The sequence below is a fragment of the Leopardus geoffroyi genome, chromosome D1 (assembly GCF_018350155.1).
Source record: "Leopardus geoffroyi isolate Oge1 chromosome D1, O.geoffroyi_Oge1_pat1.0, whole genome shotgun sequence".
Taxonomy (NCBI): Eukaryota; Metazoa; Chordata; class Mammalia; order Carnivora; family Felidae; genus Leopardus; species Leopardus geoffroyi.
Genome location: NC_059329.1, coordinates 49,411,593 through 49,438,616, shown reverse-complemented (window position 1 = coordinate 49,438,616; position 27,024 = coordinate 49,411,593). Strand labels below are relative to the sequence as shown.

General features: G+C 41.6%; 1 protein-coding gene across 4 annotated transcripts in view; it reads right to left on the bottom strand.

Moving 5' to 3' along the window:
- Positions 1 to 27,024, bottom strand: part of RAB30 (RAB30, member RAS oncogene family) — an 85,238-nt gene that overhangs the window by 44,906 nt on the left and 13,308 nt on the right. The window contains exon 1 of one of the 4 annotated variants that reach the window (XM_045483819.1): positions 8,407 to 8,591. The exons of 2 other annotated variants lie outside the window; for them this stretch is intronic. The gene's annotated coding sequence lies outside the window, so the exon portion shown is untranslated. Of the gene's footprint in view, positions 1 to 8,406; positions 8,592 to 27,024 lie in introns of those variants that run through there. One more of the 4 variants, XM_045483824.1, reaches the window with a different exon arrangement.

Below are 27,024 nucleotides of genomic sequence, written 5' to 3'. Positions count from 1 at the left end.
CTGCCTACTGAGTGCCCCTCTGTGACATTCACAATGCATAGTAGCAAGGCTCTGACAAGTCCTGAAGTACGGAACCCTATTTAAGTGTGTTTAATCCAGCATCCCAAATTTGTTTGACCTATAGTTCTCCATTTCTTTCCTCCCAGAGGCTATATATAGCATTTTGAGTAACATACTTGAAAAAACTACAGGTTAAATGTTATGCTTTTAAAGTTACGTATTTGCATTTTAACAGGACCTCTGCTAGATCATATTTTAACGTCAGATTTTTAAAAACAATGTAATCAGCAATTTAAAAAATTCTTCTGGCATTTCATCCAAAAGGAAAAAAGCAATGAAAGACCTTGCAGAACTAAGTTGCTGTCAAGACAGAACAAATGGACTCCTCTAGGGTAAAGTGATGTGCAGACCACAAGCCTTTCTATCGAGGGAGGGAAGGAAGGCATTTCTGCTGGAGTCCATTCCTTCTTTGGTAGGATGTTTACACTCCTATGGGGGGAGGACTCTGGGGCGGGAGTGGACTCCCCCTTCCCCTCCCCTTCCCCTCCCTCTCCCCGCTCGACCTGCTGACTGGGTAAAAAACACCAGACTTGAAAGCAAAGGGAACAACATTGCATAACAACAAGCCGACTAGGCCTGTTTCCCTCCTTAATATTTAGCAAACAGCAGTGCCCGCAAAGGGGCAGTTGGAAAGGGGCATTGTATGTTTCTCTGTCCTTACCCTGGAGGCGACGTGCTCAATTATCCAGTCTGAGTTAACAAATGTTTACTGGGAGTCAGGCACGGTGCTCATGATACAGAGAGAAACAACACGTAGCCCTGCTCCCAAGTACTGCCCACAGGCCAACAGGGAAGGCAGGCAGGTAACCACACTGCAATGCAGCAAAGTGTAAGCAAACAATTCTATAATAAGAGGTGAGTGCAAAATGCCAGTGAGGCACAAAGGCAGGCAGGTGCTCCTTCCCTCTGCCTAGGCTTAGGGTCAGAAGAGAGGTGTGTTATAATAAGAAGATTTCTCTCAGTTCTTAGAAGATTGGAAAGGACCTTTCCTGGCAAATCTATCTATCTATCTATCTATCTATCTATCTATCTATCTATCTACCTACCTACTTAACTACCTACCTACCTATCTGTCCAGGGTCAAGGTTTGAGTAGAATCAGATAGGATAGGGGTGTCTGGATGGCTCTTGTCAGTTAAGTGTCTGACTTTGGCTCAGATCATGATCTCATCATTAGTGAGTTCGAGCCCCATGTCGGGCTCTGTGCTGACAGCTCAGAGCCTGGAGCCTGCTTCGGATTCTGTGTCTCCCTCTCTCTCTGCCCCTCCCCTGCTTGTACCCGGTCTCTCTCTCTCTCTCTCTCTCTCTCTCAAGATAAGGAAACATTAAGCAAATTTTTTTTTAATTAAAAAAAATCAGGTGGTAGGATAAAAGCAAAATGGAAAAGAAAAAAGTGGGGGAGCAGCTGATCTTCCTAAGAAGGTGTACGCTGAACAGCTGCATCTAATCTCACTTACTCCTGAAACCTGACAAAAATTCAGCAGAGACTTTTTTTTTTCCTAATAACAAAACCGTTCAAGTACAGGGAAAGCGGAGAGAAGATAATGGTGTCAAATTTTGAAATCTTGGGAAACAGATGAGCAAGTAACTGACAGCAGACTCAATAAATCTGAATCTAAACCAGATGCAGGAAAAGCTGAGTGTGAGGCTGACTGAAACCACAGAGTCCTCGCCAGGCCCAGGACTGGCAGTAACGCTCACTCCTGGAGCAGGGGGACAGGATGTAAAAATAAAGAAAACAGTGAAAGCTGCTTGAAAAGAAGTTAAATCCCTAGATCCTTCTCCTCACTGACAGAATTCTGGAGGCTTAGACACTAGACAGCATAAAACAGAAATATCTAGTATTTGTTTTAAAATAATCTAGGGGAAAGGGTTGACGGGGACACGGATGAAACAAAAATGTCTGTGAAGCGATCATTGGTGAACCGGGGTGATAGGAACATGAGGATTCATTGCACTATCCTCTCTACTTTGTAGTCTTTGGAATTTTCCATAATAAAAAGTAAGAGTGGCTCTGGTCCAGGAATACCCAGCGTGGTTAAAAGGGAACATATAAAAGACAAGGGCACTATGTCTGGTGAAGGTGAAATACAATACATTTTCCTAGTTCCTCTCCTCTAGAGATTTCCCTCTTCCCTCTCCAGCCAAAGAAATGAGGAAGACTCTCCTCCCCGATAAATGCAACCAAGGAAAAACCTCAGATTGCAGCCTTAGGGGCTCTGAACAAACAGCCCACCCAGATCACACTATAGTGAAGCCCACAGTTAATGATCTCCATCCCATACTCAGTCTGACAGCTTTTTTGTTTTGTGACAGCTTTATGTAACTCACATACTCAATTTGCCCTTTTAAATGTAGTGTACAATTCAAATGATTTTTAGCATATTCACAGAGTTGTACAACCATCACCACTGGGATGGTTTATTAAGATATAATATTAAGTTTTATTAAAATATAACTCACTCGATTCACTCTTTTAAAGTGTACAATTCAGTGGTGTTTAGTATAGTCACAGAGTTGTACAATCACCACCATGATCAATTTTAGAACATTTTATTACCCCAAAGAAAGCCTTAAACCGATTAGCAGTCACTCCATCCATATCACCCACCCGCCTCTAGATGCAGGCAACTAGTAATCTATTTTCTGTCTTTATAGATTTGCCTATTTTGGACATTTCATATAAATGAAATCATACACTATGTGGTCTTTTGTGAGTGGTTTCCTTCACTTACCATGTCAAGGTCTCGACAGATTTTTTTTTTTTTTTTTTTTTATCACTCCCTCTCCTTGCCCCCAACCTTAATGAGACCACACAGCCAAGGATCACATTCAGAGTGATATCTTGGGAAAGTCTCTGATGAAGATACAGACCACAGAAAATACACAAAAGCAACTGGAAGGAAACACATACTATGTGAGGCAGGGAACAAGGTGGGAGGGACCTACCATTAATATTCTCACAAAAATGATATAAAATTGCAGCCATGAAATGAAAATAGGATGCTATATAAAGGAAACACCAAGAGGACAAAAAAGAGCTCTTGGAAACTGACAACTTAATAGCAGAAATAAAAAAAAAAATTCGATAAAAGGATTGAAAGATTAAGTTCACAAAATCTTCTGGAGAGGAGAATCACAAGGCAAAGGTATGGAAAATAGGAGAAGCTAAGAATATTCTAGAGGTTCAGTACAGGAGGTCCAATATCTGACTAAGAGAAATTCCCAAGAAAGAACAGAAAAAAAAAAAAAAAGAAGAAGAAAATTATAACAACATAATTCAATAAAACTTTGAAGAACTAAGGGGTGCAGGTTGCCACATTCAAAGGGTCCAGCACAGGGGCGCCTGGGTGGCGCAGTCGGTTAAGCGTCCGACTTCAGCCAGGTCACGATCTCACGGTCCGTGAGTTTGAGCCCCGCGTCAGGCTCTGGGCTGATGGCTCAGAGCCTGGAGCCTGTTTCTGATTCTGTGTTTCCCTCTCTCTCTGCCCCTCTCCCGTTCATGCTCTGTCTCTCTCTGTCCCAAAAATAAATAAACGTTGAAAAAAAAAAAACAAAAAAAAAACAAAGGGCCCAGCACACAAAACACAGTGTGAAATTTCAGAAAACTACAGACAGAAGATTGTAAAAGCCATCAGTAAGAAGAAAAGCAAACAAACAGGCTATATACAAAGAATAAGAAATTCAAATGCTTCCAACTTCTCAGCAGCATCAATAAAAACAAGTCAATGAAGCAATACTCTCCAAATTCTGAAGAAAAATGATTTCCAACCAAACTATCAACTGTGAGAATAGAACAAAAGTATTTTCAGGTATACGAGATCTCAGAAATTCATATTCCATTTACCTAAGAAGTTCCTGAAGGATGTCCTTCACCAAGGACTGAGTAGAGGCAGTCCAGCACAGAACCCCAAAATGACTACCACATGAAGAAGCCAACCAGAGTAGAAGTAAAACTCAAGGGACAGACATTGAAGATGGCTATCATCAAATTTCCCACTGCCATTAAGCCCTCTTTGGAATTGCTGATCTAAATATTTTCAATATTTGATTATAAAATTTTCAAACATGCCAAAAAGTAAGCCCATGATACTCATCACTGACTTCGTATATGAACACTTTGGACTTTTTCTATTTTTTCTTTGTGTAAATGTTTTAAAACAAATTCCACATCATATCATTTCATCTCTATATACTTCAGAACTCACCTCTACATTACCCATTCTCTAACATCACAGTACTATTATCATACTTAGAAAAATTAACAGTGACCCCCTGGTATCAGTCCATAATAAAATTTCCCCAACATTGCAACAATGCTTTTTTTACAATTAGACTGTTATGGGCTGAATCATGTCACCCCTGACCCCCAAATTTATATGTTGAAGCCCTAAGTGTCAGTACCTCAGAATGTGACTGTAATTGGGCCTTTAAAGAGGTAACTTTGTTAAAATGAGGCCTTGAGGGTGGTCCCTCAACCAATATGACTGATGTTCTTCTAAGAAAAAAAAAAAACAAACAAACAGATTAGGACATATAGAGAGACACTGGGGCCATGTGTGTGCAGAGGGATAACTATGTGAAGAGGAAGGAAGAGGGTAACATCTCTAAGCCAAAGAGAGAGGCCTCAGGGAAAATCAGCCTGCCAGCACCTTAATCATTGCCTCCAGCAATGTGAAAAAAAATAAATTTCTGTTGTTTAAGCTAGGCAGTATGTGGTATTTTGTTATGGCAGCTGTAGCAAACTAATACATAGACTATCTGAATCAAAAAAAAAGATTCATTTATTACATTGATTATAATTTTTAAGTCACATTATTATTTTTTCATGCCATTGACTTGTTGCAAATGTCGAATCAGTTGTCCAACACTCTGCATTTATCTATTTGCTTCCTTAGAGTATAACTTAATTTTTTCCATCTTTCTGATAAATCAAAGTTAGCTTTAGAGGGTTGGTTAGATTTAGGGGTCAATTTTTAGGTAAGAAAATTCCATAGATGGTACTGCATATTCTCTTTTTTTTTTTTTAATTTTTTCAACGTTTATTTATTTTTGGGACAGAGAGAGACAGAGCATGAATGGGGGAGGGGCAGAGAGAGAGGGAAACACAGAATCGGAAACAGGCTCCAGGCTCTGAGCCATCAGCTCAGAGCCCGACGTGGGGCTTGAACTCACGGACCGTGAGATCGTGACCTGGCTGAAGTCGGACGCCCAACCGACTGCGCCACCCAGGCGCCCCTGCATATTCTCTTTTTAACCAGGCAAAGAACGATGGGTAAAAGAGTTGGTCCCAACTCTTTTCTGATTCCATTTGCCTTGACCTTGTGCTAGTGAAGTGCTGCTCATCTCCTCTATGCTGTCCATGTGGGTTAGCTGATGGCATTCACTTCATCCCACAGACGAGTTTTGCTCTGACCTAATCCCTAGAGCTGGAGGTAGGTCACAGAGAAATAAGAGATAGAAAAGATAGAATAGTCCACTCTGTGACCATATCCTACTAGATGCCCAGTGCCTGACCCACAGTATAGCCTCATCAGATGTCCTGATAATGGCGGGCTTTAAATTTCCTAGGATCCACTTATAATCTTGCCCACCAACTTCCCCATCAGGACCTTCTGTAACCCCTAGGAAAGCTAAAGTCAAACTATGAACCCAAATCAGCTAATTTTTAGACCTAATAGTGGCACTATTGCCCTTTTCTTACAAAGCTTGCTAGATTTGTACTTGCTCCTTGTTTTAAAAAACTAACCAATATACAGTTTAGTAATACAAACATGTGTGGTTAAACCATTTTAAAAGTAAGGGAATGATCAACACAAAAGTCAAGATAACCACTGCCTGTGGTGAAGAGAAAAGGGGACATGATTTGGGGGCAGAAGGTATACAAGCAGCCACTAAGGTCAATAACATTCAATTTTATAAGCTGAATGATGGATGTACAATTTTCATTTTATTGTTCTTATTTGAGCTGTAAATCCATATTTGGAACACTTTTTGGTATATAGGATATGTTCCATATTAATTTTTTGTGAGCAGTCGACTGCGGCTATAACACAGAGGTTTGAGAGTAAATGGAGAAAAGACTGGAAATGAGGTTTTACTGTTAAGGCAAATGGCAGCCTCAGTGCTGCTCTCTTGGAAGTCAGGGGACATTTACACCCAAGATCAATTAAATGGCCTTCTCATGATCTATCCATCAAGAATGACAGGAAAACCCCTTTTTTTTCTTCCTACTAAGTTACCAAGCAATGAAGTATCTGACGTTGTGAGCATCTCACTGGGAAACATAATAATATGGTTTTGATGTATTTTTCCAGTGAAAGAAGATACAGCTTGCCCTAGGGAACACATTCGCCTCAACTTCTTAAATGACACAAAGCTGGGAGGGATGTAGAACAAATGTTTTAGATGACAGAATTGGGATATATCTTGGTGAGCTGGAGTGACAGGTCAAACCTAGCGCACTTTAGAACAACATCTACCACTTACTGAGAACATATGATATGCCACAAGCTTTAAATAATTTATCCTCCGGAAGCAAGTTGCCTGAGATCACAGAACAAGTCAATAGCAGAGTCATCATTTGAACCTAGACTTTCAGATTCAAATTCTAATCTCAAGTGAGATTTCTTTAACTACTAGAAATTAACTCTTAAAGAAGTGAGTCTTCTCTACTTCAGTCTGTCACCCTCAGAGAACTGCCACCCAACCCCCACCCCCTTGGGCATGTAAGGGTATAAGCACTTCAGAAAAATGATTAGATCAGACTGACTTCATTCATTGATGTAACATTTGGGGACCCTCTGACAGCTGCCAGGAAACCTCTATCTATCTGCCCTGAAAAGCAAACCTGTCATCAAGGGTCATCTGTAAGAGGATTCTCTCTGCTACCCATTCCCAGCTGGGCTATGTCTGCTCCCCCATCTGTATTTAAGAGTTTCTAACACTCAAGCTCTGTAGTTGTAGACAGAGGGCTCCTATCACAAAGACTGCTGAGCAAGACCCCTTAGCCAGCCTGTCCTCCACCTTCAATTTTCTCTCATCCTCAGAGCCACTGTGACTTGATGGGTGTGGGTAGCCGAGAGAACAGCATAACCACCTCCAGCTCACAGTCATATCCAATGAGCAATCCCGAAAGACAGCCAGAGAATTTTAATGAAAACCAGAAAAGTCTTGGCCACTATGTCCAACTGCAGTTCAGGCCCAATAGCCCCTCCCCCTTCAGCTAAGAATCCCTGAACCAGTTTCACCCCCAAGAGCAGGGAGGAAAATCCATTCCGCATTCAGCAACATATTCCAAGGTAGTCACTTTCCAGGGTCATTTAGGTGAGAGGCAAGGCACATGCTGATTGCAGGAGGACCCAGGGACCCTGAGGAGCACAGGGTACAGCAGCAGCAGATCTGAGCCAAAAGATTATGAAACAGTCTATTTAAAAAAAAAAAAAAAAAAGCTTTTCCTTCTGCCAAAGCTGTCTGAACACAGCTGCATACAAGGCTAGTGAGGAATCTTAACAAGCTTAAAGGGACCGTATTTCAGATACTCAAGAACCAAAGGTGGAAGAAATGAGTATTTTGAGCACTTACTACGTGTCAGGCACTCTGATCTCATTCGACCTTCACTATGAGGTGGGAATTATAAACTGCATGTGACAGATAAAAACACTGACTGAGAGGCTAGATAAGTTGTCCCAGGCACATAGCTGGCAAAGGGAGAACCAAGGCCCAAAGTTCAATATGGGTGAGGCTCATTCTGGAACAAACTCAAAATTCCAACCTGTCCCACCTAATAAAGAGAAAGATCATTTATTGAACATCAGCTATGTGCCTGGAACTAAACTAAGATTTTGCATGTACTGTATCATCTGATCCTCACAATGACCAGATAAAATAGGGAGTCATTATTATCCCCATTTTATTTATTTATTTTTTTGGTGTTTTATTTATTTTTGAGACAGAGAGAGACAGAGCATGAGCGGAGGAGGGGCAGAGAGAGAGGGAGACACAGAATCCGAAGCAGGCTCCAGGCTCTGAGCTGTCAGCTCAGAGCCCGACGCGGGGCTCAAACCCACAAACCGTGAGATCATGACCTGAGTCGAAGCTGGACACTTAACCAACTGAGCCACCCAGGTGCCCCAATCCCCATTTTAGACGAGAAGCTAATGCAAGATGTTAAGTAACTCAGCCAAGGTCATGATGTGAATCTAGGGATGTGAATCTAGGTCTAACTAATTCTAGAGCCTCATGTTAAAATACTCACTCTTACCAACCTACAGGAGAAACCAACCAAACACATTGCATAAAGACTTCAGCCCTCCTTCCCAGCAGGTTATCCATGTTACAGGGTTACCTTTCAATTCCTCTAGCACTCCTCGGTGGGGGCACAGAATCACTGCCTCTGGGAAGGCTGACAGTGATATCTGCACCTTCCCATGGACTGGGAGCTCTGTTGGCACTGCATGTGTGAAGAAGACGGCTCCCAGCATGATTCGGAGAGGCCTGTGAGTAGAGAAGCTGACAGCTCCTTTTCGCAGCCTCCGCGGCACAGGCCCACCCACCTCACAGCAACTCCTCCCCCCCCCCCGCCCCCCAGCAGCTCACAGGCCTATTTGGTATTCTTAACAGTAGACCATGTGCCTCCTCTCAGAGCAACTGTGATTTCCCAAAGGAGACAACTGTCTAGACAGAGCATCCCAATCCATCTTGACAAGAGATGGGCCACACAATGTCAGGTTTGATCATTTAGGTTTCTGGGGTGGAATGTTCAGCACCCCAGTGAAGGCTCTGGGCCTGGCACTTCTGGGTTATCAGACTGAGTGTCATGCAGCACAACTGCGGATAACCAGAGTTAGCACTTCACAGCCAGGCAAGTGTAACCTAAGGGGAGTCGCAGGCATCTTATGGGTCATGCACTCCCAGGCACACCACAGAAACAGTTCTGTAAATCAGGTTCAAACTTGATAGAATGCTTCCACACATTGCAATTAAGCACCAGGCTTTGTGGGAGACTGAACACCTAATATGTGCCAGGTACCATGGCAGGTACATCTATGGCCAATATCTTAATTAATATTCACAACATTCTGTGAGGTAGATAGGATTGCTTTTTTTTTTTTTTTTTTTGGATAGGGTTGCTTTTATACAGATAAGGCAACTGAAACCCAGAAAGGTAACATGATTTGCCCCAAATCTCACAGGAAGTGGCAACTTCAGAATCAAATCCATTCTTTTTTTTTTTTAATTTGTAAATGTTTATTATTTATTTTTTGAGAGAAAGAGACAGAGCACAAGCAAGGGAGGGGCAGAGAGAGAGGGAGACACAGAATCAGAGGCAGTCTCCAGGCTCTGAGCTGTCAGCACAGAGCCTGATGTGGGGGTCGAACTCACAAACTGCAAGACAATGACCTGAGACAAAGTCAGATGTTAAACCTACTGAGCCATCCAGGCACCCCAAATCCTTTCTTAATATGACTCCAACACCCTTACATCCAGTCAATCATGAGGCTACTTATTTATCCTGCAGATATTTATTGAGTACCTTCTTTTTTTTTTTTTAATTTTTTTTTTCAACGTTTATTTTATTTTTGGGACAGAGAGAGACAGAGCATGAACGAGGGAGGGGCAGAGAGAGAGGGAGACACAGAGTCGGAAACAGGCTCCAGGCTCTGAGCCATCAGCCCAGAGCCCGACGCGGGGCTCGAACTCACGGACCGTGAAATCGTGACCTGGCTGAAGTCGGACGCTTAACCGACTGCGCCACCCAGGCGCCCCATTGAGTACCTTCTAAGGGCAGCAACTATGCCACTTGTAGAAGCTGTGGCTGCTAACACGACATCCTATGTCCAGTCACTGAAGAACTTATGTTCTCAAGAGAAGCAGTACAGATCTGAAAGGCAGGTACAAACTAATGAGATTAGGGCCTCTGATGAGTGATCAGAGCAGGCCTCTCTGAGGAAGTGGTATCTGAGCTGAAACCTGAAAGATGAAAAAGAGCCAGCCATTTGCAAAGCTTGGCAAAGGGCACAGACAGAAGTACCAAGAAGTGCAAAGGCGGGCTGCAGGAAAAGGCTTGGCATGTCTAGAGAACATAAAGGCCACCAGGGACCAATGCTGAACGAACAACAGGGAAGAAAGAATGTTTCAGATGACGCAGGGCCTGTTGACCACAGAAAAGAGCCTGGATTTTGTTTTAAGGGCAATGAGAAGCCAAAGAAGAGTTTTGACTTGGGGGGGGGGGGAGCAGGTGGCAGGATCTGATTTGTGCTTTAAAGAGATAATTCTGTTTGCTTTGTGCAAGGATGGGTCAAGAGTTAGGAATCAGGGGAGAGGGGCGCCTGGGTGGCTCAGTTGGTTAAGGAGCCAACTTCACTTCAGGTCATGATCTTGTCGTTCGTGGGTTCGAGCCCCACATCAGGCTCCGTGCTGACAGCTTGGAGGCTGGAGCCTGCTTCAGATTCTCTGTCTCCCTCTCTCTTCTGTTCCTCCCCCACTCGCACGTTGTCTGTCTGTCTGTCTCTCTCTCTCTCTCTCTGAAAAATAAATAAAACACTAAAAAATTAAAAAAAAAAAAGGAATGAGGGTAGAAATGATGGTGGCTTAGACCAGGGTGATGGTAGCAGAGATGGGTTTTATATTTGGAGATAGGATTGAAAAGAGTAGCTGATGGACTATATGAAAATAGTGAAGGGAGCAAACTCCTAGGTACCTAGCTGGAACAACTGGGTGGATGGTGGTACCATATATAATGAGAAAGACTGAAGGAAAAGCAAAATGCTCATGAGATAGCCATGGTTTTTGTTCTCTGTCACACCAAGAAGAAAAAAAGAGTATACCCAGTGTGTTTGTTCTGGGGAAGCTGTAAATGAAAGGCTTGAAGCTGCTCAACCTGGTGAGGAGGTATTGGGAATGAAAACGGAGAGTAAACAGCAAGAATCTGAAAGGCTGCCTTAGGAAATAGGGGTTCTGCTTACTTCATGTGGCTATCCACTACCACGCTGGGACCCATGGGCAGAAGGCACATGTAGGGGAAGCTCAGTTGGACGTTGGATGGAGAAGGACAGTCTCATGGTGAGAGTTATGGAAAGGGGAATGAGCTGCCTCAGAGTGATGATGACTTCCCTGCCAATGGAAGCGTTAAAGAATAAACCAATGACTTCTTGGCTGGATGGTTAGAGAGAAAATTCAATAATTGGGTGGGCAAATCCTTCTAAGCCCTAGAATTCTGTGGTTTTAAGATAAAATTGTTATTAATCTGCCCTTTAGGACTGGAGCTTCCCCGACCAGAAAGAACTTCCTTAATATGTCCTACCTTTTAGAAGGCAAATGAGAAGAATATTAGTTGATTTCAGCCACTAAAAAGAGACTCCTAGTTTACTTCTAAGTATCTTACAAGATGCTGAAAGGCTTTCCGTGTAGTTCTGTAAAAGGCACAAGTTATGAATCAGGTATCCCAGATATGCAATTTATTAGCTCTGTGACCTGTGGCAAGTTATTTAAGTCCTCTGAGTCTCAGTTTCTCTCTTTGAAAAGTTGGAAGACTAATGCCTAGTTCAGGATGTTCGCTGTGAGGACCAAAGTCCAGTACTGACCCATCACAGCAAGTAATAACGATAACCAACATTTATCGAGTCATTGCTATCTCCTAGCATATGCTCTGTGCTCTCTGTGCATTGTTTTGCATCTAATCTTTACAACATTCCAGAAGGCAGATATTATTATTATCCTTATTTTAAAGAGTAAAGAGGGGCGCCTGGGTGGCTCAGTCGGTTAAGCGTCCGACTTCAGCTCAGGTCATGATCTCACGGTCTGTGAGTTTGAGCCCCACGTTGGGCTCTGTGCTGACAGCTCAGAGCCTGGTGCCCATTTCAGATTCTGTGTCTCCCTCTCTCTCTGCCCCTCCCCTGTTCATGCTCTGTCTCTCTCTGTCTCAAAAATAAATAAACGTTAAAAAAAAATTTTTTTTAAAAATAAAGAGTAAAGAGTTCTAGAGATAAAATAACTTACCCAACAGTCAGATAAGTAGTAATTGCTCAAATTAGGAAGAAACAAGCAAACTTCAACAAAAATGAAAAGAAAAAGAAAGGATACGTATTTCAATAGATGTTTAGATATTTAAAAAATGTAATAATCTACTGTGGAATTTAATTCACTTACTAGACATTTAGTAAATACTTATTCAACATATAAACGAATAACTGAATGATTAAATGATCCCAGAAAACATATATTGAGTTATTAGCAGGCACAGCATTAAAAAACTACGGTTACACAGAATTTACATTAATTTAATTGAGAGGCTGCTGTGAAAACCACAATCTTCAAATCACAGATAAATTCTAAGATATTAATCCATACTCCATGGAAAAAGGTCCTAAGAAATGCCATTCTCAGACCAAAAGAAGCCAGAATTAGTTGTTCTTTCTTTGGGAAGTCCAACTGTAGCTGAAAATTAAGACCACACAAACAGAAGCCAATGGAGGAGATAGTCTCAAAGGTAAGATGAATAAAACTTCAATAGGAAGCAGAAATCTAAGAGAACAAGGCTTTTAAAAAGGTTGACTTAACACCTAGGAATTTGCTTATGAACTTCACTACAATTGTGGGGAAAGAAACCAAATCTCAAAGAGCATTTGGATGAAAGGACTAAAGAGGAAGAGGAGGTGGCAGGGGGAGCTGGGTGGCTCAGTGGGTTAAGCATCTGACTCTTGTTTTCAGCTCAGGTCATGATCTCATGGTTTGTGAGTTCAAGCCCCACATCTGGCTCTTCACCGACAGTGGGGAGCCTGCTTGGGATTCTCTCTCTCCCTTTCTTTCTGCCCCTCCCTCCACTCACTCTCTTTGTCTCTCTATCAAAATAAATAAATAAACTTAAAAAAAGAAAAGAGGAAGAGGAGTCAATCTTTTAAGAAGTTTGGTGATGAGGCACCTGGGTGGCTCAGTGGGCTCAGCATTCTACTCTTGGTTTCAGCTCAGGTCATGATCTCACGGTTTCATGAGTTCAAGTCCATGTCAGGCTCTGCACTAGCAGCATGGAGCTTGTTTGGGATTCTCTCTCTCTCTCTCTCTCTCTCTCTCTCTCTCTCTCCCCTCCCCCTTCCTCCCCCACTCATGCTGTCTCTGTTCTCTCAAATAAATAAGCTTTAAAAATTAAAACAAAAAAGCTTGGTGATAAAAAGGAGAGAGAGAGAATAGCAGCCTGGTGAGGAGAAGCAGAAGAACTACTGCTAAGTATAGAAGGTGAGGGGCAGGAACCAAAGGAAAGGAGAAGCTGAAAAGTGATGATACATGGAAGAGAGGCAAGGAAGAAAAAGAAGGACCAAACCCAGGGAAGTCCAGAGGGGTGGGATGGAATGCACAGGACGGCTACCCTTGGCAAAGGAGAGGTCACCTTCTGTTCTGAGATAGGAATGAAGGAGGAAAGATTACCACAAATGGACACTGTCAAAGTTACTCTGCCTTTTTTTTTTTTTTTTCTTTAAGAGAGAGAGAAAGAAAGAGAGCATGTGTAGGGGAGAGGGGCAGAGGAGAAGAGGGAGAGAGAGAGGGGATCTTAAGCAGGCTCCACACTGAGTGTGGCCTGTCACAGGGCTCGATCCTATGACCCTGGGATCATGACCTGAGCTGAAATCAAGAGTCAGACACTCAACTGACTGAGCTAACCAGGTTCCCCATGTGAAAGTTACTCTGAATCAAGATGGATGGATCCTGAGACTGATCAAGTTAGGGAACACCATTTTAAGTTTCAAATGATATTGATTTCCTTGGGCCACTCATAAATTACTTGGTATGGTAAAAGACAACCATTATTTGGATAGAAGTTTCACACAGTTAAAAATCAGACTTATTGAGATGTGTTTATTATATCTTATGTCTGTATTCTAATCTGGGTGCTGGGTACACTGGTGTGTTCGGTTTGAAAATCTCATTAAGGGGTGCCTGGGTGGCACAGTCGGTTAAGCGTCCGACTTCAGCCAGGTCACGATCTCGCGGTCCGTGAGTTCGAGCCCCGCGTCAGGCTCTGGGCTGATGGCTCAGAGCCTGGAGCCTGTTTCCGATTCTGTGTCTCCCTCTCTCTCTGCCCCTCCCCCGTTCATGCTCTGTCTCTCTCTGTCCCAAAAATAAATAAACGTTGAAAAAAAAAAAAAAAAGAAAATCTCATTAAGCTATTACACTTATATGTGCACTTTTCTCTATGTACATTATACAACAATAAAAAGTTTTCATAAACTAGTTATTAACTTAGAATCACCACTCCTGAAGCATCAGGCTCTGCACTGGGCATGGAGCCTGCTTAAGATTCACTCTTTCCCTCTGCCCCACTCCCCTGCTTGCACTCTTACTCTCTCACTCTCCCTCAAAAAAAAAAAAAAAAAAAAAAAAAAATCACCATTCCTATACTCTGTCAGTTTTTAAAAGAGTAACTTAACTGCAAGAAAATTGCATATTCCTTCAGACAGGCAACATTCCTTGCAATGTTTTTAGATGCACCACAGTACTAAATGCAAGACTACATGAACAGTAGGTATCTAATAAATATATCTTGATATATTGGAAGAACTTCAGCACCAAATGTTCAGACTTAGTGCACATCTATCTACAGAAAATGGCATCTTTATGATTGCAAAATCTGGCAGACCCTACTTATCCAAGTGACTGTACTGAGCATTGCCAATAACGGGATAAGTTAACATTTTGGGCTTTTCCTTGTAAAGCAATGGGAGGTATACAACATCAGCTATTTAGAATTCTAGCCAGAAATATTTAACCTCCATTTAATCATGAAGAAATAACTGGACAAATTAAATTGTGAGATATTTTGAAGAATCTTAAAAATATCAATTTCACAAAATACAAAAAAATAAGAAGAAAATCATAGATTAAAAGACTAAAAAACAGAGAGAGACTAAAGATACATAACAACTGAATTTAATGTGTAATCTTTGATTGGATCTTTGAAAACAAATCAACAATTAAATTATTAACTTTATTATTATTTGGATAATAGGGGTACAACAGATTACAAAAGAGGCTGCAATTGTTCACTCCCCTGTATCTACGCCTCTGAGTAATACGACTTTGCAGTTCCTCCTGTCAAGAACTTCTGGTTTGGGGCGCCTGGGTGGCTCAGTCGGTTGAGCGTCTGACTTCGGCTCAGTTCATGATCTCACGGTTCCTGAGTTTGAGCCCCACGTCAGGCTCTGTGCTGACAGCTCAGAGCCTGGAACCTGCTTCGGATTCTGTGTCTCCCTCTCTCTGCTCCTTCCTTGCTCACACTCTGTCTTTCAAAAATAAATAAAGATTAAAAAAAAAATTTTTTTTAATTAAAAGAAAAAAAAAAAAAAAAGAACTTGTGGTTTGCTTTGGTCAAAAGACCGCAACAAAAGTTATGCCATACTAGCTCCAAGCCTAGGCCTCAAAACATTTTGCACACTCCCACTCTTTCTTGGAATCTGCCTACATGCCATGGAAGCAAGTGTGGACTATCCTGCTGGAGGATGAGAGGCCCTCTAGGGCAGAGACAAGCCATCCAAACTGAGGCCAGCTTAGAGCAGCCAGCCCCTAGTGGATCCAGCAGCTGACTGCAGATATTGAAGAGGCCCCACCAAAGATCAGCTGAGCCTGATCCCCATTACAAGAACCAACCAGTTGACCCACAGAATCACAAGCATTAACAAATGGTGGTTGTTTCAAACCACAAAGTTTTGGCACCGTTTGTTACACAGCAAGAAGGCAACTGATTGAAGGCGAGATTTAAATATAGACTGCGTGTTAGACAACTTTATGGAATCGATGTTAAGTTTCCAGGGCATGATAATGCTATTGTGGTTATGGAGAAGAAGGTCCTTACACTTTGGAGAGAAATAGGAAGGTATTTAGAAAGAAAGTATCATGATGTCTTGCCTCCCAACCCACCCCCCAAAAAATCTAAATCTGCATACAGAAAAAAATAAAGCCTACGTGGCAAAATGTTAACAACTAGTAGATTTAAGAGCTTTTGAATGTTCTTTTCACTAATCTGCTGGTTTGAAATTCTTCAAAATAAAAAGTTAGAAAGAAAAAACACACGCCTATCTCCAGAACATGATAGTGTTGAATGTTTATCTGGTAACACAGCATACTACCACGGAGTGAAAATAAATCCTTCTCATTCTTTAAGCCATCCTCTACCTCCTACCTCTTTTTCTGAAGGTGACCACTAAAGGTGGAAGTAGAGTAGATATAAGCTGCAGTAAACGAGGGATATGCCCTGAGATAGTTAAAAGAATAAATCATTAACGGATAAGAAATGTTTAAAAGTAGGTATTAATGGCAAGCAATTGCTAAGTGAGGTTTCTCCCTGACATAATCAGAAAAAACTTCTGGCGGGTTGGCTGAAGCTTGAAAAGAAAAAAGCTTTGGCAAGAAAACATGGGCAGGTCTTTGAATTATTTTCTGTTAGAAAACAAATATTCATGTGTTTCTCTATTTTAAGGGATTTCTCAAACGCCCACAAATGAGAAGACAATCTTGCATTACATCTCTTCCCCCTGCAAAATCCCTCAAGATTCTTACCAAGAGAGCCTAAATCTGTCTTTTCACAACCTAATGAAATCCTTCTTTATTTAATTTGGATCTTCCTCCAAGTGACGTGCAGCAATTATTAATGCTGTGTATTGACTTATACATACCAACCCAGGGGCCCAGGTTCAAAGGATATAGCTTCCTGAGCTGAAATCTAAGAACCTTGCCATATAGAGAAACTCCGCTTACAATGAATGGATGGCAAACAAAGCCCACAATATTCCTTATGTAAAAAACAATAATCTAGGTAGAGAGGGTTTTTTTTTTTTTTTAAGAATAACCTCTACAAATCTGTTAAAATGTCTTTGACTTCAAACAAAACAAAACAAACAAACAAAAAACCTCCAATCAAGCAAACCCATGTATTACCATTGTCAGGTGAGAAAAACATTCAAGTTACATAAGAAGGGAAAGAAAACATCACAAGGTATACCGTACATCTAATGAATAGGTTGTGCCCATCCGTCAGAACTAAAAACTTAATGCAGCGAAGATACTTGTTTTAGGCATCATTTGGTTCAAAGTGAAACCTATGCCAAATTTTTCTTACAGAATCCCTCAATTCTCTAGCATGAACCCCAGGATGCCTCAGACTATAGTTTGAAACTACAATTTTAAATCTAAATGGTTGTGCAAAAAGAAGAGGGTAACACATGCAGACAGAATCTTCCAGTTGCCTCTGCAAACGTCATCAGATTCAGGGAAACCAACCAGGCTCTCACATCTTCAAGGGAAATTTGACGTCCAAACAGAATTCTACTGTGCACATTCTCAAAACTCTTCTGTGACACCGTAAAGACAGCTGCAGAGCAATAGGCTTTCCTGGCCCACATCTGCATATTAGCATATACATCTGGTGGAAGGATGAGACATCAGCAGACCTGGCATGGGTCTGCTTAGCCAATGAGTTCCCATTTAGTTGTCACAGTCAAGTGGGAATAAAGGGCTCTGAGCGGCTTAAGCACTCAAGCTTGGACTTGAATCCTGCTTCTACTGCTTAATGACTGGGTAACTTTGGGCAAATTTTACTTAATCTCTTCAAGCTGTTTCCTCAAGTTTCCTCAGCTGTAAAATGGGGATGGTAATCTTATCTATTACACTGAGTTATTGTCAGAATTAATGAGGTAATATGTATTATTATTTATGTCAATAAACTTTGAATAATGTTGGCTCTGATTCTTATTCTTTATCATTATTTGGGTGGTTATACTAAATATCTGTTAAGAGCCTTTACAGCTCTAAGATTCTATGAATTAATTAGCTGTGTGACCCACAGTAAGAAATCTGACATCTCTGGGCCTCATGCTCTTTATCTGTTAAATCAAAGGGTATATATAGCTCAGTGATCTCTAAAATCCCCTCCAGCTCAAAAATATTAAATAGTTCTATGATTGATCTTCTATGTTTTCATATGTGTGTTAGTGCCCCTGCCTAGATAAATTGGTACAAAGCAACTGCCAGATAAGCAGTCTTTATCTTTTTTCACGTTTTTCCTTTAATCTCATAACCCACCCATGCATATATAGCATGTGCATAGTATCAGTACCCACAGAAAAAAAATAAGCAAGTATGGAGGAAGCCAAGCTTCCATCCCCTTCCTTTAGGCCGGTTAGTGGCTTCCAAAACACGAGTGTGGGAGGTGCAATGAATGAATGTATTCATTTTTACGCCCACTGAAGCACCCCACATACTGAGGGAGGAGTGCTTTCCTGTGCTCCAAAGACACCCACTCTTTGTCTCTTTGTCTTCCACACTGCCATCTTACCTGCCCGCACCAACAACTGGCCTGATGGAGTACTGGGATCTTGCCATGCTAATTTTACCACAGCAGTACCTAGAATGTGGTAGGTACCTAACTTACTTAATTAAATTCCAGGGCACCTGGGTGGCTCAGTCAGTTAAGTGTCTGACTTTGGCTCAGGTCATGATCTCACGGCTCGTGAGTTCAAGCCCCATGTAGGGCTCTGTGCTGACAGCTCAGAGCCTGGATCCTGCTTCATATTCTGTCTCCCTCTCTCTCTCTGCCCCTCCACTGCTTGTTCTCTGTCTCTCAAAAATAAAGAAACATTAAAAATATAATAATTAAATTCCTACTTCCCTCAGGACCTAAACTATACATTTGAAAAGTAACTAGGCAGTTTGAGGTGTGGGCCTGAACCTCTAAGGATCCTTTATTAAGGGTCAGCAATCCAACAGTGTCAGGAACTAGTTGTGTTCTTGGTGTGCAGGCGAAGGGGGGGTGGTGGTGTACAGAGGGGGATTATTTTACCCTCTGGCTCTTTGATTAAAAAAAAGGGGGAGGTAGCACTGGGAACACTAGCTTGCTCAGTGGTTAGAGCATGCAACTCTTAATCTCCAGGTCATGAGTTTGAGCCCCATGTTAGGTGTAGAGACTACTTTAAAAAATAATAATAATAATTTTTAAAGGGGTGGGGAATGGGTTAGATCAGGAGTTGGTAAATTATGGTTCATGGGCCAAATCCAGCTGATGCCCTTCATCCCCAGTTTAGGATGATCTTTACATTTTTAAATGGTTGTAAAAGCAAACAAAGAACAATATGCATCAGAGATGGTATGTGGCCCCCTAAACCAAATACATTCACTTTTTGGCCCTTTACAGAAAAAGTTTGCTGACCCTGGATGAGATTATCTCTAAGGTCCCTTCAAATCCAGAAATTTTTGCATTCTAACTCTACTGGGTTTCCTTGAACAGTCAGATTCTGGCTCTACATACCAAGTATTCCCAAGACTGAAACAATACCTGAGGCACAGCAGGACCTTAATTGTTGTTTGTTTAATTGAATAAATGGATCTGTTGCAGTAACCCTAAGAACCGAATCCTACACCAGGAGGGTAAGTTGGGTCAATGTGGATCAAATGACCACCTAATAAATGCCCCCAGGATTGACTGACCACAACAAGGAGAACACGTAGTTCCATTGGCCCTTTGGATAACACCTGTGATGGCCCGGAGCTCGGATAACCCGGATCACAACTCACCTTGTTCCACCAAGTAAAAAATACATTTAGCTATCCCCTGAACAAACCACTTCAAACAAACAAGTTATAAAGCTGTCAAGATGTAGCTATCAGAAACACAGATCATCTGATCAGATAATCTTAATAGTGGTGGACCTACGAGAATAAATCCCATCCACAGTAAGGCATATAGGATAATTTAGCTTTCAACATTCTGTTCTTCTTTCCCTTTTGTTGTTCATATATAATAGCAAAACAAGGAATTCAAACATTTATGTCAGGGCAGGAAGCCAAGTAAAGTCTAGAATATATGATCCTATTAACACTAATGGAAGTTGGAGCAAGGTAATAGAGAAAATAAAGCTCCCTGCTTCCACTCTCAGTACACATACTTTTCCAAAATAAACAGCCAACAATTATTCTTTTAATGTTCCTTCTCTGTACACCCATAAATCACTCCTAGGCATATACCTTGTGCTGATTTCAAAGGATGGGTTTCTGCTTTTGTGGAGTTTTTTTTTTTTAAACCTTCCCTTTGCTCTTTGGAGCTCTCTCTTCTCTCAGCTGACCAGAGAAGTCTGAAGTTCCCCCAACCCATGACCAAGGGTGAGGTGGATTCCACTTCTCACCCCCACCCCCACCCCCAGGCACTATGCTCCAACATACTGGCCTGGAAAGTTCAAAAAAAAAAAAAAAAATCCTGTATATCTCAGTGCTCATTTCCAGGCTGTTCATAAACCAGAGGAGCGAAGAATAGTTTAAATTTGGATTCTTTTCCGGACTCATTAAGTAAGCTTTTCCTAATAGCCAGAACAGTCGGAAAGACACTGACCCTCTGCTGACCTCTGCATGAACCTCAAAACAAACAAACGAAAAAACTCTTTACTTCCGAGAGCCTTGTTTTCATGTTTTTCAACCAATAAAAATGGCCTTAACCTTAGCTGGCATCCTTGCTTGAGAGACAAGGATCCAGCACTCAGGTTATATTGTCAGAGCTCTGGGACCCTCTCGGGAAAAGTCCTGCAATGGCTGTTCTCTGAGCCCAGGACCAAACAGCCTCATCTACATTTTCTCCAAATCCCATCACTGTAAACCCTGCTCTGGGGACCCAGTCCTGCCCTGAGCCTGCATCAAGCCCTTCTTGGATGTTCCCACTCTTCTCCCTCTGGATGTGATCCAGAGCATCCACTAGGGAGAGAAAAATCATCACACAGTTAAAAACAATCCCTGGAAGGAGGCTTGGTAACTAATGTACAAAAAAAGCTGACTGCCTCCACCATAGGGTAAATCTGGTATTTACTCACTTTATCTCTAAAAAAGCTTTTGCAAACTATTCATTAATGTTTGCATAAAGAAAAGAGACCCACATGTGCCTTTTGATTGGGATGTTTCTTTTTTTAGAGTTTATTTATTTATTGTGGGGGGGGGGAGGGGCAGAGAGAGACAAAGAGAATCCCAAGCAGGCTCCTTGCTCTCAGGGTGTCACCCAGCGTGGGACTCAAACTCACCAACTGTGAGATCATGACCTGAGCCAAAATCAAGAGTCAGACACTTAATTGCCTGAGCCACCCAGCACCCCTTGATTGTGAAGTTTAATGGGAAGTTTGCATTGACTCAAATAGGCATTGGAGAACATGTTGGCCTACTTAGTTATAATTAGGTATGTATGCAAAAATTGCATATTAGTACTCAAAATAGACCATTGCTTACTCTTTCAACAGTGCACAGTTATCTTAATAAACACAGTACATCCATTCTCATTCCTCAAAGCAGAATTGACCATTCCCTCTACTTTGGGGGCCTAATGTACCTTGTAAGGACCTTAATAATGGAACCTGTGATCCTTTAGTCTTTTGTTTGTATGACTGTCTTCCTACACCCCACTGTTTCTATTCCCCCAGGCTATAAGTCTCTTGAGGATAAAGACTTCCTATTCCTTCTTGAGCCCTCAATGCTCAATAGACTGCCTAGCACACAGCAGGTGCTTCATAACACGAGGGTGGAAAAGGGGGTGAGGCAGTAAGCATTAAGAAGGCAGAAACTTTGGGCAAATTTTATTCCTTGTTGCCTGGCCTATAAATATTTTTGAAATTAATGGATGGACTGAAGAAACAAAAGAACAGCAGTACTAAGGCATGAAAGTACAGAGCTTGGCTGTAATGAATGTCATCTTTCATCAATTCTAAAACATCTTTTCTTATATTTTGACAGGACATTAGGATGCATTTTATAATGAATGGCATCTTTGCATGGTGTCATAGTTTATTTGGAACCTTATTTTCTCTTTCTTTCTCAGTGGTGAATAGGATAGCTGTACACGTTAGAAACAATAGTGTCTCAGGCACCTGGCTGGCTCAGCCAGAAAAGCATGTGATTCTTGATCACAGGGTGGTGAGTTTGAGCCCTACACTGGGTGAACAGATTACTTAAAAATAAAATCTTAAAAAGAAAAAGAAATGATGGTGTCACTGATTCAGTGAAATACAATCTTTTGATGTGACTGAGGTAAGAAGGGCTGGAACGATGACTATAAATTGTACTGAATTTTCCACAAGAGTAGAAACAAAAAGAGAGGCTGGGCCTTTTTAGTAAATAGAGTGGCTTTGGGTCTCACAATGACTCCCCCTTGAGGAGAAGCGCCCAAGTGGGGCTCCCACTATGCTAAGTGACCTTACCTTTCTGGGGCACTGATTGGTTCAGGGATGGTCACATGATCCAAACTGAGCCAATCATTACTCTGAAAATTTTTACTTAGAGCCAGTAAGAATGTAGGTCACTTCTCTGCTTTGACAACAGTGAGATTCAAAGTTTAGGAGCATTTGGTGACCATGCTCCCTACCACGTAGGAAGAAAATCAAAGGCAACAGGCAGAATTTTGACATTGAGTATCTGTTTGGCTCAAACTAGCTACATGCTCACCAAACCTATTTCTTTTTCTTCCTGGGCAAACAGGCCATATTTCCCAGCCTCCTTTACCATTAGGTGGAGTCACGTACTCATGTACTGAGTAATAATTGATAGAATGAGGACAGAAGTAATATAAGCCACTTCCAGACCTGGCCCATGAAAACCTCTCACATGAGATCCTTGAATCTACCTCTCCATCTGCAGGTTAAAAGGAGAGAATTCTAACACAGAGGAGAAGGGAACCAAAAAATGGAAGAAGTGTGTCCCTGAAACACAGAAACTGGCTTAACCAGGAGAAACTATGTTGAACTGCTGTCTGAACAAGAAAAACACTTCGTTTGCGTTAAGCACCAAAATTTGGGGGTTGTTAGGGCAGTTACCTACTCTAAAACCTTTCAGCTCCAGCTGTACCCCTCCTTCCAATGGTTATATGAAATACCTCAGCATTCTTCTCATCAAGTCCCTCTTCGCCCAAGCTAGTTTGAGTTGGGTTTCTTTCATTTACAACCCAAAGAGTTCTGAGAAATGTAGCCAAGAAGAATGAATTACAATAATTTGAAATGGCATAAAGATAGTGCTAAGCAACAATCCCCAAGTGTCTGAGGAATACACCTAGAAGATTTCTCAGAACAGAGAAATAATCCCAACACACTTAATGACAACACACAGAAGACTCTTCAGTTTCCCAGGGCTTTCTGGCTCCAAACTCATAAACCACTTACAGTGAGATACTCTCTCCCCATTCTCATTTCATTACCAGAAGCATATGCAAAGTTGTAATAGTGTTGCCTTAGGGTCCACCTACTATCAAATATCCTCAGGAGTTCCCAACCACCCAGAGCCCTAGCAAGCAAGATAAACCTCATTAATCATACACAGCCAGCTTTGCTGTCCCTGGATTTCTTGGGAAATGGATCCACATACAGCTCTAAGAATCCAAGTAATTACTCTGGGGTGACTAGCTCTGGGTATGAGTGTATAACCCTGACCAGAGTTTTCGAAGAAAATATTAAGAATCACCAAAGGTTCTGGGAGTATTATAAGACTATAAATGAAAAAGATTACAAAAATAAACATGAGAATGATACCATGCATGCCTACTTGAGCAATGAAAAGATTTGCCAGGAACTGGGGCCAGAGATGACAGAGCATGCATCCTGCTCAGTTTCCAGAAATGTCTCTCATTGAGCCACATTTGTTTTATAACAACAAGCACTGACATCTGTTATACATTCTACGGGCTTGTTATACAGCACTTCAATACTATACATTGAGTTATTTGCCTCTCACAATGGTATGAAGTTAGGATTGTCATCAGTCCTTCATTTAGAGCTAAGAACACATGCTCAGACAGGTCAAGTCTCACAGCCCCAGGATTTGTGACTTGGGCCAAGACTTGAACTCCAATCCCCTTACCCTACATCCTCTGTCCATTTCACTGTAGCCCAAACTGGAATACCAGGGCAGAGAAACGGCCCACTGGTGTCATTTCACCACTGCTATAATTCATTAGCTCATTTGGAGGTCAGTTTGCTACTTTGTGCAACCATATGTAGGAGCTTTTTCAGGGGTTAAAGGCCCAGGATAAATGCCTGGCCTGCTTCCAAAACAAGCTGGGAAAACACTCCCTGACAAGACACAATAGCTTATGTGCACAGAAAGACTTGAGCGAGGAGGAAGGAGCCTGAAATAAGGGGTTAAAAGTGGAAACTTCTATGTGATCCTGTCAAAACCTCAGAGATGGAGGCCTCTGAGAGCCAGGCAAAAAGCTAAGCTCTATCAGGACCCCAAAGAGGGGATCTGGGGCAAGGGAAGTAAAGTTACCCTTTTGGGGGGAAGGAGAGGGGATCAAATACATTAAACTGAGCTGGTCTCAATCAGCATTCTCTTAGATGACTTTTTTTTTTTAAGTTTTTAAAATGTATTTATTTTGAGAGAGAGAGAGAGAGAGAGAGAGAGAGACAGACAGAGAGAAACAGAGAGAATCCCAAGCAGGCTCCACATTGTCAGTGCAAAGCCAAAGGTGGGGTGGGGTTCAGGCTCACAAACTGAGATCATGACCTGACCTGAAATCAAGAGTCTGATGCTTAGCCAACTGAGCCACCCAGGTGCCCCTCTCAGATGACTTTTATGAGCCACTTCTAAGAGACAAACTGCCAACATCAAACATTCATATACTATAAGGAAAGGCAAAAAAGGCATGGGGAGAATTAACATTTTAGTAAGAGTCATTTATCTGTGGGAGCCAGTGACTCACCAGTTCAGAAGGAAGACATAGAAAATTGGGGGAGCTGCCCTTTGGCATGTTGGAAAATTTCAAGAGCGAGCCACCCCTAACTATCGCTACTTTCTAGGCTCCAAGGATGAGAGGGAAGCCCTGTTGTCTGGTGTGGATTTTGTATCCAGAAACAGAAAATCAAGGAACCTGAAGAAGCATGGGGTAGTAGAAAGGGCAAAGGCCTTGATTTTAACAAACTTGGGCTTGAGTCCCGGCTCAGTCTCCTGTTAGCTGTTACCTTAAGCATGTTAAACCTCCTTGAGGCTTAATGTCCATATCTGTGAAGGATAAGACTTGGGGAGAATAAAACAAAATTATAAATGTAAAGGACATAGTACAATGCTTGATATGTATTAGCTGCTCAATACATTTAGTTCTTTTAACTTTTCCCCCCTCAAACCTCACTTCAATTCCTTAGCATTGGAATTCTAATACTGAGTCATTCTAATTCTTAGTAATTCACTGGTCCTTAATAGTATTTAAAGAATATATTGGCCATTTCACTTGCCTCTTTGAAACATAATCATCTGTGACTTTAGTTGTGAACACCTTAAATAACTCTGGGTCCTTGGGCCTCTTACTAGTCTACTCCATGCTTCCTACATTTCCTTAAAAAAAAAATTAACCCCTAGGTCTCTCTTCAACTTTATCATCTTTCTCCAATCTGAAAGAGAATTCAAACTATATCAATATTTGGCTGCACTCACTTGTCAAAATCAACTATACTTTCCACAAGACTTAAAATAAAAAGGAGTTCTAAGGTCAACAAAGCTTAACTGAATTTAATAAATATGCAGTGTTCTTATAACCAGAGGAATAACAGGAAGGATAACGTTCTCATGGTCTTCCTCATTACCTTCCTAGCCTTTAGGATAATTTCCTCTTGACATCCACTCATCCAAGACAGGGACAGGTGTCCCTTCTCTATGCTCCAGTCTTCTCGTCTACACCACTACCAATGCTATGGCCATACTGTACAATAATCATCCATTTCATCTCCTTCACAATCTCCCTTCAGGCAAGAACTGTGTTATGCCAAATCTCAATAACCAGTCCCAGTACCCACCAGCTCAATACCTGGTATATAATAGATACCAAATTAGTGTTGCATGGATGAATGGATGGGTAGATGGGTAGACGGATAGATGAAAAAATAAATAGGGTTTTTTGATCTGGGAGAAACCTTAGAAATAATCTAGTCCAATACCAGGTCTTCATTTCACAGACACGGAAGCAGGGCCTCAGAGCTGTCAGGTAACTCCACCAAGGTAGTCTCAAAGCAGCAAGAAGATGACAAGTGGTGGAAATCACATGCCATTTTTACTGTGAGTTCAAAGGCAGACATCACTTCACACTCATCCCCAAGAGAAGACAGCGTAGCTTTGTGGATACGGAGAGCATGGGCTCCACAGGCAAAGTCTTGCTTCGGCTACCTATCGGTCATGTGACTTTGGACAAGTTACTTCATCTCTCTGAGTCACAATCCCGGCCTTTATTAATTAGGGATATTAATAACTTCAGAGTTGTTGGGGGTGTTGCATCTGCCAACATACATAAAGTGCCTAGCATAGCACGGGTACTATGTGCTAAATATATGTTTACTGAATGAATCATGAATGAGTCCCTGTCCGGCATACCACAACTTCATGAACCTGGTTTAGACTTTGCATTTAAGTCTCTGCCCACATGGAAGGTGGCTGGGACACCCATAATTATAGAGTCACTTCGAGATTTGTTCCTTGCTGAAACTGGATCTTTAAGCAGCCTCAAGCCTCTATAACATTGCTCACTATTCCCTTTACCAGGGTTGCCCTTCCCACCTTCCTCATTGCCACATAAATCTGACCCATCTTCCATTGCCTAGTCAGAGCTGCCCTGTCTAGAAAGCCTCTCTAATTCCTATGACTGCATCAGTCTTTCTTGTCTTACTAATTACTTTCTACCACATAGTAGGGGAGAGTATATCTGTTTGGGTTTTTAAAATTGTGATAAAATATACATCACATAAAATGTATAATCTTAACCATTTGTAAGTGTACAGTTCAGTGGTGTTAGGTATATTCACAGTGTTGTAAAACCAATATCCAGAACTTTTTCATTTTTCAAAACTGAAACTCTATACACATTAAACAACAACTCCCCAATTTTTCCCTCCCTCTAGCCCCTGGCAACCACTATTCTACTTTCTGTTTCTATAAGTGTTACTATTCTAGGTACCTCATATAAGTGTAATTGTATGATATT